Source organism: Pristiophorus japonicus, chromosome 9 (genome assembly GCF_044704955.1).
Source record: "Pristiophorus japonicus isolate sPriJap1 chromosome 9, sPriJap1.hap1, whole genome shotgun sequence".
Classification (NCBI taxonomy): domain Eukaryota; kingdom Metazoa; phylum Chordata; class Chondrichthyes; family Pristiophoridae; genus Pristiophorus; species Pristiophorus japonicus.
The window spans coordinates 131207633-131220434 of NC_091985.1; the positions used below are offsets into that span (position 1 = coordinate 131207633).

Here is a 12802-nt window from a genome sequence, read left to right on the forward strand (position 1 = left end):
GAGTCATGTACCCTGTCGAGATGTACTCGACTTTGAGCAGCCTAACCTGCGATCCTTAAAGGGACTGCTGGAGGCTGCTCAAAAATAGGCCCAGGAAATCTTCAGTTTTTATTTATATGGGCTTCACCTGGGCCCACAAATAAAATTCCAGCCCACTGCCAGCATGTTCGAGGGTCCCATCACCCCCCCCCTCCCCTCCCCACCGCACACCCGGAATTGTATCCCCCGCCAACCCCCCAGACTTGACCGACCTGCTGGCTGGCTCAGCGCGGGACACGGACGATTTCCCGCTCTCCCTGGTCAATGAGCTACAGCAGAGCACCAATTGGTGGCCACAGATTGCTAGCGGCATTTAAATCAGGCCCGAAGACAGAATGTTACAGCACAGAAACAGGCCATGTGGTTCATCAATCTACGTCAGTGTTTTTCTCCACAATCTAATCCGATTCCCCTGATTACTCCCCTATATCCTGTAATAGTCCTCCATTTCAAGCAATTATTTCTTTCTCTTTTAAAAGAATCTATTTAAATTTGCTCAACAATAGCTTGCAGTGCTGAATTACAGATTCTAATGTTCCCTTAATTTCTTTCTGTGATCATCTTAAATTTGTGTCCTTTCATTGCGGGTATCGTGGAAACATTATCATTATTTTATCTTCACTTCTGCATCAGATGATTCAAAATGTCAATGAATCCCTTGTGGACATCTCTAAGGACATCAGTACATCTCCCGTAGCATTTCACATGGGAATACACAAGCAACCCTGCGCAGAAGTTGACAAAAATCAGGCTTGCTCACGCAATTATGAAGTTTGAATTCTATTGAAGTGTTAAAGCTGTGCTGGAATAGAGAAGGATGCTACTGGAAATGATCCCTAAACTGTCATCTAATTCACTTCACAATTTAAAATATATGTCGAGTAACAGTTAACATTTCGTGAAGCAATTTGGCATCATAGAATCAGTGGGCTAGAATTTCCCCAAAGCCCGGCAGCAACCAATTGCCGCCCAAAAAACTGCTAAGGCTGGGAAGATTACCGCCGGTGAAAACTTCCTGAAAATTTTTTTTTTAAATCCGCTGGGCGAAAAATATGGGCCTTGCATCCCCAATCTTGGCGAAAAAGTGCAATTTTGGCTCGATTGGGCAGTGCCTAAAGAAAATGGGCGATAAATTAAAAAATTTAAAAAAATTTACCCCGAGGCCTAACTCAAGAAAAAGAATAAAAATAATTTTTCAAAAAACGTAACTAAAAAAAATGTAAAAAAAATTCCCATCACACATTTAAATTAAATCACCCTAACAGATTTTGAAAATAAATAGTAAAAAACAAATCACTTACCTTTTTCTTGCACACCTACTTACCTACCGCCCAGCTCCGCTGATCCTCGTGGGTGGTTAAATTTTTTTTTTTATACTGACCTACGGGTCCCCGCTCAGCCAGGACGATCTTTGGACAGTGCACACCGGTGGTCCATTCCCCAGCGGGACTTCGAAACCGCCGGCGTGCCTCATCTGGGGAATTTTTCGCCAACCGAGTTCTCGCCCAAAACGACCAATACCGCCGAGAAACCGGGTGTTGAACTCGTGCAAATTCTAGCCCATAGAGTTTTACAGCACAGAAGGAGACTATTCGGCCCATCATGCCTGTGCCAGCTCTTTGAAAGAGCTATCCAATTTGTCCCACTCCCTTGCCCTATCCACATAGCCCTGCAATTTTCTTCCCTTCAAGTATGTATTCAATTCCCTTTTGAAAGTTATATTGAATCTGAATCTATCGCCCTTTCAGGCAGTGCATTCCAGATCGTAATTACAGGCTGTGTAAAAAAATTCTCCTCATCTCACCTCTGGGTCTTTTGCCAACCATCTTAATCTGTGTCATGTGATTACCGAACCTTCTGCCATGGAAACAGTTTCTCATTATTTGCTGTATCAAAACCTTCATGATTTTGAATATTGTTTTTTACAGCAATTGAGTAGTGAGGACCTGCAATGTTAATTCATTTGCCTCATCTTTTTGGTACAGATATTTAAAACTATATAATAGTAGGCAATATTTTAGATCATTTAATATGCTGCATTAAAATAAAATCTGAGAGCACTGAAGTTTAATTCGAATCACGTGACCTGATTGCAGAAAGCTTTGTTGCTGGCAAAAATTAAAATGAATGCTCCTAAACAAATTAAAATCAACTGCACAGAATCAAATGGTACATATTAAGACTATTATGTGCTCAATGTTTAAAAACTTAGGGGGTGATTTTCCCCAGATACTTTAGGTGCTAAAGAGCCTCTGAGGTGGCGAAGGTGGGGTCTTAAACTGAAAGGCCAGTTTAGCCCATGTTTCGCGCAAGATGCCATCTTGGTAAAGGAGTTGAAGCTTGCACTAGGAACGACTGCTCAGAGGATTGCTAAGCAGCTGATTGCTACTTAAGTTGCCTGCTAGCACTCATTAAGGAGGCTGCACAGGATTTTGGTGGCTCGCGCTTGTCCTAACCCCCTCTCCAAACAGCGACTGGCTGACTGGGAGTAAACTAGTCATTGCTGAGGATTTTGAGCGATCCCTAAAGATATATCACTTTTTACTGTTCATTTGCTGTTGGAGGTTTGAAGAGCACTTTTGAAACACATCGGGAGACTTTCTGGGACTCTTTGTCAAGACTTCACCAGCTTTCTGTCAACATTTATTCTGGAAATTCTCTGAGGATTTCAATTAAAAAGAATGAGTGCTGTGCTACTCTACCTTATTGGACACCTTATAGGAGTCACCAGGAGAAAGGGAGTGTTTGGTCATCGGCATCTTGCTTGGGGTCCTCCTTGGTCTACAGAAGGAATAGGAGGAGCACATGAGGCCAGGCAGAGCAGCATCAGCTGCTGCAGGAGAGAGGGACAGGAGGGACAGGAGGGCGAGGTAGGGTCCTTCCCCCCGTGGGTATCAGACTTCCCTCCTCCTCTAGACCTCCTCCACCAGGACCTCCAGTGCCATGTCTGAGAACCTGTGCTCCCTCTCACTCAGTCCCTGAGCTATCCTGAAACCTGTCATTGTGTTTCAGCCAGCCCACTCCACACCTTTAGTGGAAGTGGGTACGTGGAGTCCACATACATTGCTCCACAAAAATTGTTTCTAATTGGTGCTTCAGTGCTAAATCTGCAGGTGACGCTGGTTTAGAACCTCCAGTCAAGTTCAAATTATGGTCAACAGCAATTAGGAATGAAATTGCATGCTAAAACCGGACTTTCAAACCGGCGTTTCTTATTAGCACAGCACCCATTTAGTGCCTGTTTTCCCCCTTTCACCAAAATAACCCACTTTGTTTATTGTTTTCAAATCCCTCCATGGCCTTGCCCCTCTCTATATCTCTGTAACCTCCTCCAGTACTACAAGTCTTCAAGATCTCTGCACTCCTCCAATTCTGGCCTCTTGAGCATCCCCAAATTTAATTGCTCCACCATTGGCAGCTGTGCTTTCAGCTGCCGAGGCCCTAAACTCTGGAATTCCCTCCCTAAACTTCTCCATCTCTCTACCTCTCTCTTGTTTTAAGATGCTCCTTAAAATCTACCTCTTTGACCAAGTTATTGGTCACCTGTCCTGATATCTCCTTCTGTGGCTTGGTGTCAAAAATGATTTTATAGATATCGCTCTTGTTAAGCACCTTGGGATGTTTTACTACATTAAAGGCACTCTAAAATGTAAGTTGTTGTTGTTTATTGTCTTCTCTCAATATGATTTTCTGCTTTGTAAACAAGTTTGACTCTATTATAATTAGAACTTCAAGCCCTAATTGCTGGAATCGTCCTGTTGCCCTCTGAACTCTCACTAATGCATCATTTTTCTGTTTTACAATAGCTTGTGCCAAAACTGTACACAATGTTACAAATGTACTTTCCCAGATAAAGAAGGACTTTCATGACCACCAGACATCGCAAAGCGCTTTACAGCCAATGAAGTACTTTTGGAGTGTAGTCACTGTTGTAATTTGGTAAACGCAGCAGTCAATTTGCACACAGCAAGCTCCCACAAACAGCAATGTGATAATGATCAGATAATCTGTTTTTGCTATGTTGATTGAGGAATAAATATTGGCCAGGACACCCTGGATAACTCTCCTTCTCTCCTTCTCAATAGTGCCACAGGACCCTTTATGTCCACTTGAGAGAGCAACAGGGCCTTGGTTTAACATATCATCTGAAAGATGTCTCCTCCAACAGTGCAGCACTCCCTCAGCAGAGTGTCAGCCTAGATTTGTGTGCTCAAGTTCCTGGAGTGGGAGTTGAACCTAGAACCTTCTGACTCTGAGGCAAGTGTGCTACCCACTGAACCACGGCTGACACGATGATGGATGAGTTGGATACCAGTATTTGATCAGTTTTACAAATAAAGGCTTCCCGTTAATTTACTCTTCTTCAATAATTATTCATTAAATTTCACTCAAATACTTTTCTTTTGTTAAACACCATATAGTCCTGGTGCATAAATGTCACTTTTCTCATTTTAATGTATGTACCCTTACATTTATATATACCAAAATCCATCAGGCACAACTTATCTCGTTCACTTAATTGGTCAATATCCTTTTGAATTCAATCAATTTGTCTTAACCCCATTTTCAGGCCACTTCGCTTAGTGTTATAGTTAATCTGATCATATTGCATAACAAGTACCTCCTCCATATGAACAGCAGGATAGATTCTTGAAAAGCTCTAATAGGTCCACAGATCTACCTAGAGCTTTTCCATTTATCACCACCATTCGTGCATTTTTATTATTTTCCGACTTCTCTTTCACTTTCAATGAATCTTCTTCTCCGCCTCCTCTGCTGAAGGTATTGTCTCATCGCTGTAGTAAAGTTCAATCGGCTTTGGTCATCCTCCTACACCTTGCCCAAGGGGCCATTGTTCATGTGTAAATCTAAGAGTGTTGGCAGTTGTGCGTTCTGCAGTCGGCAAGGCAGGACTGCTCTATTTTCAGTAGCTGATTTATCTTTTATTTATTTTTGATGATGTTGTGAAGATGTTGCGCTGAAGATGTTGTGATGTTGTGCTGGTGTTGTGAAGGTCTTTAGTGCTTTAGAATCCTCTGATTCACCTCCCTCCCAAACCCCCCCACACCACCCCCTTCCCCCCCCGAACCCCCATCTCTGGCTACCTGCGCTGATTTCTTAAATGTAGGTAAGGTTTTTCTGTGCCTCCAAAAGTGGCCACATACACTGGCCTAAGTTAGTTTGGAGTAACTTTCAGCTGGCCAAATTTGCTTCTATGGCCAGAAGAGGCGTAAGTGGCTTGTCATGCCCCCTTTTAGAGAGAACAAACTAAACTAGAAAAAAACCTAACTAACTGACTTACACTGGAGCAAGTTAAATGGGGAAATTTGCATTTTTAAGTTACTCCAAAAAAAGCTACTTATTCCAAAAAAATTGGGGCAACTCCTGGGGAAATTTGAGCCCTCTATTTTAGAACATTCAGATAACACCCAGCATCCTCCAGTTCCTTGGAATAATTCCTCCATTTATGAAGTTTTATAAATATTACCCAGTGTCTTTTTTGTATTTCCTTCCGCCTTCCATTGAGGAATCTGGGGTGTATACTGTCCAGTTCAAGTAACCTGTAGACATTTATGATCACATTTTCCAGTTTGGACTCTGAGGTAGACATTAACAGCTACTTAATTCACTCATAGTTGAAGGAAACAAGTTAGCTGAAGAAGGGGTATATCTGTTAACAGTTAAAAAGGAATACACAGCTGCCTCAATATAACCTGGGCTATTGTGTCCAATTCTGGGCACCACACTTTAGGAAGGATGTGAAGAGTTTGGAGAGGGTACAGAAGAGATTTACTAGAATGGTTTCAGCAATGCGGGATTACAGTTACGTAGATAGATTGGAGAAACTGGGGTTGTTCTCCTTGGAGCAGAGAGGGCTAAGAGGAGATTTGATAGAGGTGTTTAAAATCATGAAGGGTTTAGATAGAGTAAATAAAGAGGAATTGTTTCCAATGGCTGGAGGGTCGATAACAGGAATGCACAGATTAAAGGTGATTGGCAAAAGAACCAGAGGCGACATGAGGAAAACCTATTTTACGCAATGAGTGGTTAGGATTTGGAATGCACTGCCTGATAGGGTGGTGGATACAGATTCAATAGTAGCCTTCAAATGGGAATTGGATAAATACTTGAGGGAGAAGAAATTGCAGGGATATGGGGAAAGAGCGGGTTAGTGGGATTAACTGGATTTGTCTTTGAAAGAGCCAATGCCGACGCGATGGGCTGAATGGCCTCCTTCTGTGCTGTACTATTATATGATTCTATAACCTAAATATGCCCACTGAAAGCATGTATACACTTTAAGAGATCACAATACAGGTCTAGATGCTCCACAGCCCATCCGATCTTATCATGACCACTCGCGCTAGCTTCTCATTACAGCATTCAATTGTTTGCCTTAAATGAGTGCAGTGCCCTGCGCTTGTACTCCCTCTCTGCAAATCCATTGCAGCTATTGATCATTCTCTGTCTCCAAGACATGTGGGGGGGGGGGTGAAATTCAGGGTCTAAGAAATACCCAATACTGTCCGTTAGCGGTGACCATGCATGGGAATCCAGTGGCTGCCTCTTTGGTGTCAACAGGCTGACCCGACCCAAATTCAGGTCGGGGATTTTTTGGCCTGGACCCGATACTGCCAGATTCTGATGATTGCCGAAAGCGCGTCATCGGAATGCGCATCACCGCTCTCCCTTATCTTAAGAATCTTCCGACCAATATTCAGCTACAGAAATCAATTCCCCGCCGCGTGGCGCCCCCGACAGGTTTTTCTGTCTGTGCACCCTCTGGAGACTGTGTGTGGCCCAGCAGCACGGCGGCCCCTCAAGGGGAGGGCCCACTGCCGCGGCCGCCATGTAATATTGCCCCCCCCGAAACCCTCACTGGTGGCCCAGTGGCTGAAGATAAAAAATGACAGAATCTCTGCCGTTTAATGGAAGGGAGAGAGCGTGGTGACGCACACACGCTGTGACATCACCATCACTCCACCGCTGATTGACAGCGGCGGAGTCCCGGTCCGACCTCATCATCATCATCATCCCTCGAAGTCGTTGAAGGAAAGGGTGGTTGGGACTGGTTTGCCGCATGCTCCTTCTGCTGCCTGAGCTTGGTTTCTGCATGCTCTCGGCGGTGAGACTTGAAGTGCTCAGCGCACTCCCGGATGCTCCTCTTCCAATTAGGGCGGTCTTTGGCCAGAGACTCCCAGGTGTCAGTGGGGATGTTTCATTTCATCAAGGACCATCTTTAATAAAGGGGGCAAGTCCGACTGCGGCAACTACAGAGGAATCTCCCTGTTATCAGCCACTGGGAACGTCATTGCTAGAATCCTCCCCAACCATCTTCTTCCTGTGGCTGAGGAGCTCCTCCCGGAGTCACTGTGTGGATTTTGTCCTCTACAGGATACAACGAACATGATTTTTACAGCGCAACAGCTGCAAGAAAAATGCAGGGAACAGCACCAACCCTGTACATGGCCTTCTTTGACCTTACAAAGGCCTTTGACACTGTCAACCGTGAGGGACTATGGAGCGTCCTCCTCCGTTTTGGCTGCCCCCAAAAGTTCGTCACCATCCTCCACCTGCTCCACGACGACATGCAAGCCGTGATCCGGTCCGACCTATATTCCGCCACTCAGCCTGGCTTTGAGTCTATGGCCTGCCCCAATTATGACACATTACCTCTGGGACTTTGAAAAAAATGTCAAAGTCCTGAAAATGGCTCATTCCGATCGCATCAAGGATCCGTGCAGTAAGTACAAAGAAAAAATGATAGGTGTGTCAGCTTTCTTGCGCTGCTGAATTTCGGCCCCATAACGTCTGTCCTATATTTTACCTTCAGAACTCTGAACTCGTAGCCTCTTGGCATATCTCAAAGTATTGATTCAGGTTTAATTCCTGTATCCCATTAAGTGTTTTATATAAGGTACTCTCTTCAAAAGGAGACCATTCAGAGGGCATCTTATTATAGAGAGGTATATAAAATACTGAATAGGATACAGAAAGTAAACCTGAAACAATGGCTTTCCTCACAGCTCTTTAATTTGAACGCAGCTGATTTGGAAGCATAACCCAGAATCCTATTTGCTCTGTTTATTGTCACCTCATGCTGTTTAAACATGGTGAACAATGAGTCAACCAGCACGGCTAAATCTCTTTCAACATGCCTCTTGGCAAGGTCTAGCCCACCCATGGAGTATAGGTGCCTTCTATGATTATCTCTAACCATGCATTTGTCCATCGCAAACGTATTTGCCACTTGTGAAGCCAGGTGCAAACCCTATCCAAGCCTTGTTTGTGTGATGTTGAAGTTTCCCTTTGAGTCCACAGATCACCCCCCACCCATTGCTTGTGACTTTAATCACCTTGCACTGATACTGTGATTCCAGATCCTCCCCTTGCAGTCGCATCTTATCATACTCATAAATTATTGAAATGCTAGTTTAGTGTAAATCATCAACAAGTGACAGAAATGTTGATTTTTCTAGGTGACAGCTGGCATTTTAGCATACAAACAGATGAGGTTCCTGACAATCTGTGAAGTCGGTTCACACCCTTTGAGCAATTGTGTGCCTCTTGATCAATTCCCTTGAAGGAACACTCTGCAGAACAAGTAGACATTGCCTATCTCGCATGTTTGGAAATGATTGCTAATCCCTGTACATTCAAAAGACATTCCAGATTCCTAATGCCTTCAAAACAAATCTATAAAGATTGTTGATTTCCTACAGATGGTTTTCTTTTACTTTCAACTTGTCAGTTAGTTTTCACTTGTGCAGCAAATCAATACTGTATTCAATACCTAATTTACACAATGATGATATTATTCCCGTTTCTTTATAAAATTGCTTTCATTTGAAAGCTCACAATTGAAACTGCATGAGTGGCCCTAACAGGAAAGGAAAATGTATGGGCCATGAGATTCCAGTGCCCTTGCAGCGCTCCGGGTAGGAGGAGCCGGATCCGATACGCTGGGTCCCGGCGAGCACTACAAGTATGCGTGAAAGCCTTGGAATGGGGCAGAACTTCCCTCAACTGGGACTTCCTGCATCCTAGGGTTCAGAGGGACCCAGCGTAATGTTGTAGGCTGCTACACTGAGGACTCACCGGCCTGCTGGAGGGTGGAGATGGGCTCTCGAGTGTTATATATGTCAACTTGTATATACTCTGTACAGCCACCAGAGGGCTCATCCCCTGGAGTCCCAAGGGATCCCATAATCCCTTGGGAGCACAGTTACTTAAGGAGGCCTCACAGGCTGGAGAGGCCCTCTGGAGACCTGCAATAAAGACTACGGTCACACTTTACTTTGAGCTCACAGTGTTCAGTCTGACTCTTTCTCTATACATAACAACTGGCGATGAGATACAAATAGCAAACCCAAAGATGCAGAGAACAGTGGACATCCTGGAGAAATTCTCGGAGGGAGATGATTGGGAAACTGTTGTGGAGCGACTCGACCAATACTTCGTGGCCAACGAGCTAGATGGGGAAGACAGCGCTGTCAAATGAAGGGTGATCCTCCTCACCGTCTGTGGGACACCAACGTATGGCCTCATGAAAAATCAGCTTACTCCAGCGAAACCCATGGAGAAATTGTATGATGATTTGTTCACACCAGTCCGGGAGCATGTGAATCTGAGGGAAAGCATTTTGATGGCGAGGTACCGGTTCTATATCTACATAAGGTCTGAAGGCCAGGAAGTGGCGAGTTATATCGCCAAGCTAAGACGCCTTGCAGAATATTGCGAATTTGAAGGACATATGGAGCACATGCCCAGAGACTTTTTCGTACTTGGCATTGGCCAAAAAACCATACATCGCAAACTTTTCACTGTAGAGACCCCAACCTTGAGTAAGGCCACAGCGATAGCCCAGGCATTCATTGCCACCAGTGACAATACTAAACAAATCTCTCAGCACACAAGTGCTGCTACAAGTACTGTGAACAAAGTGATATTGTTTTCGAATTGTAACGTACAGGGCAGGTCACACATACCTGCAGCTGCACGTCCGCAAATGTCTCAGAGTCCACATCAAGGGTAATGAATGCAAGGCCATTAACAAGGCGGCTGTTGGCGGTGCGGGGGTGATCATCGTTTCCATTCATGCCGCTTCAAATGTTATCTTTGCAAGGGCTGTGGAACAATGGGACACCTCTAATGTATGTGCAGACGAGCTGCATATCCTGTTAAACCTGCAAACCACCATGTTGCAGAGGAGGACAAATTCACAGAGGATCACGACGAATCAGAGCCTCAGACCGAGGAGGCAGAGGTACATGGAATGCACACATTCACCATGAATTGTCCCCCGATAATGCTGAATGTTGAACTAAATGGAGTCCCGGTGTCACGGGATGGAGCTGGACACAGGCGCGAGCCAGTCCATCATGGGCAAAAAGACTTTCGAGAAATTGCGGTGCAGCAAGGCCTCAAGGCCAGTCGTAATTCCTATTCGCACGAAACTAAGAACCTACACAAAGGAACTGATTCCCGTAATCGGCAGTGCTACCGTAAAGGTCTCCTACGATGGAGCGGTGCATAAGCTACCACTCTGGGTGGTACTGGGCGATGGTCCCATGCTACTCGGGAGGAGCTGGCTGGGAAAGACATGCTGGAACTGGGATGACGTCCGAGCGCTATCGCCTGTTGATGACACTTTGTGTGCCCAGGTCTTAAACAAGTTCTATCGCTGTTCGAACTAGGCATCGGGAAATTCCAAGGAGCAAAAGTGCAGATCCACCTGATTCCGGGGGCGCGACCCATCCATCACAAGGCGAGAACAGTACCGTACATGATGAGAGAAAGGGTAGAGATCGAACTAGACCGGTTGCAAAGAGAGGGCATCATCTCACCGATCGAGTTCAATGAGTGGGCCAGTCCTATTGTCCCAGTCCTCAAGGGAGACGGCACCGTCAGAATCTGTGGCGATTACAAAGTAACTATCAATCGTTTCTCCCTGCAGGACCAACTACTACCAAAGGCCGACGACCTCTTTGCAACGCTGGCGGGAGGAAAGATGTTCACGAAGCTGGATTTGACTTCAGCCTACATGACGCAGGAACTGGAGGAATCATCAAAGGGCTTCCCCTGCATCAACACGCACAAAGATCTTTTCATTTATAACAGATGCCCATTTGGAATTCAATCAGCGGCGCTGATATTCCAGAGAAACATGGAAAGTTTACTGATGTCGGTCCGGCGCACCGTGGTCTTCCAGGACGACATCTTGGTTACAGGTCGGGACACAGTTGAGCATCTGCAGAACCTGGAGGAGGTTCTCAGTCGACTCAACCGCATGGGGCTCAGGTTAAAATGCTTAAAGTGCGTTTTCCTGGCACCTGAAGTGGAGTTCCTGGGGAGGAGGATCGCGACGGACGGCATCCGGCCCACCGATTCGAAGATGGAGGCAATCGAGAATGCACCGAGGCCACAGAACATGACGGAGCTGCGGTCGTTTCTGGGGCTTCTGATCTACTTTGGTAACTTCTTACCGGATCTCAGCAAACTGTTAGAACCACTGCACATTTTACTGCGTAAAGGGGACAGATGGGCATGGGGTAAAAGCCAAGAAAATGCCTTTGTAAAAGCTAGAAAGTTGTTATGCTCAAACAAATTGCTTGTGTTGTATGATCATTGTAAGCGTTTGGTACTAGCATGTGATGCGTCATCATATGGCATCGGGTGTGTATTGCAACAAGCTAATGATTTTGGGAAATTGCAACTGGTTGCTTATGCATCCAGGAGTCTGTCTAAGGCTGAGAGAGCCTACAGCATGATTGAAAAAGTGTTAGCGTGTGTCTATGGGGTAAAGAAAATGCATCAATATCTATCTGGGCTAAAATTCGAATTGGAAACTGACCATAAGCCACTTATATCCCTGTTTTCCGAGAGTAAGGGGATAAATACGAATGCATCAGCCCGCATCCAGAGATGGGTGCTCATGTTGTCCGCATACAACTACGGCGTCCGCCACAGGCCAGGCACAGAAAACTGTGCCGATGCTCTCAGTAGGCTACCATTGCCCATCACGGGGCTGGAAATGGCACAACCCGCAGATTTAGCCATGGTTATGGAAGCATTTGAGAGTGAGCAATCACCCGTCACTGCCCAGCAGATCAAAACCTGGACGAACCAGGACCACTTATTGAACCTAGTCAAAAACTATGTGCTTCATGGGAGCTGGTATAGTGTCGCAGTGGAAATGCAGGAAGCGTAAAGCCGTTCCAGCGGCGCAAAGATGAGATGTCTATACAGGCAGACTGCCTTCTGTGGGGGAAATCGTGTAGTGGTTCCCAAGAAGGACAGAGATGCCACAGTACCCACCCAGGCATCGAAATGATGAAAGCGATAGCCAGATCCCACGTGTGGTGACCCGGTATCGATGCGGTCTTAGAGTCCTGTGTGCACAGATGTAATACATACTCGCAGTTAAGCAATGCAGGGAGGCGTCGCTAAGTTTATGGTCTTGGCCCTCCAAACCGTGGTCTAGGGTACATGTCGACAATGCAAGCCCGTTCTTGGGAAAAATGTTCCTTGTGGTTGTAGATGCGTACTCCAAATGGATTGAATGTGTGATAATGTCGGCAAGCATGTCCGCTGCCACTACTGAAAGCCTGCGGGCCATGTTTGCCACACACGGCCTACCCGATGTCCTGGTGAGTGACAACAGGCCATGTTTTACCAGTGCTGAGCTCAAAGAATTCATGACCCGCAACGGTATCAAACATGTCACATCTGCTCCATTTAAACCAGCGTCCAATGGCCAGGC

At 45.6% G+C, this 12802-nt stretch overlaps 1 protein-coding gene across 1 annotated transcript in view; it reads right to left on the minus strand.

Moving 5' to 3' along the window:
• The window catches only part of LOC139272692 (synaptosomal-associated protein 25), a 150506-nt gene that overhangs the window by 26154 nt on the left and 111550 nt on the right, over nt 1–12802 (minus strand). The gene's annotated exons all lie outside the window — the stretch shown is intronic.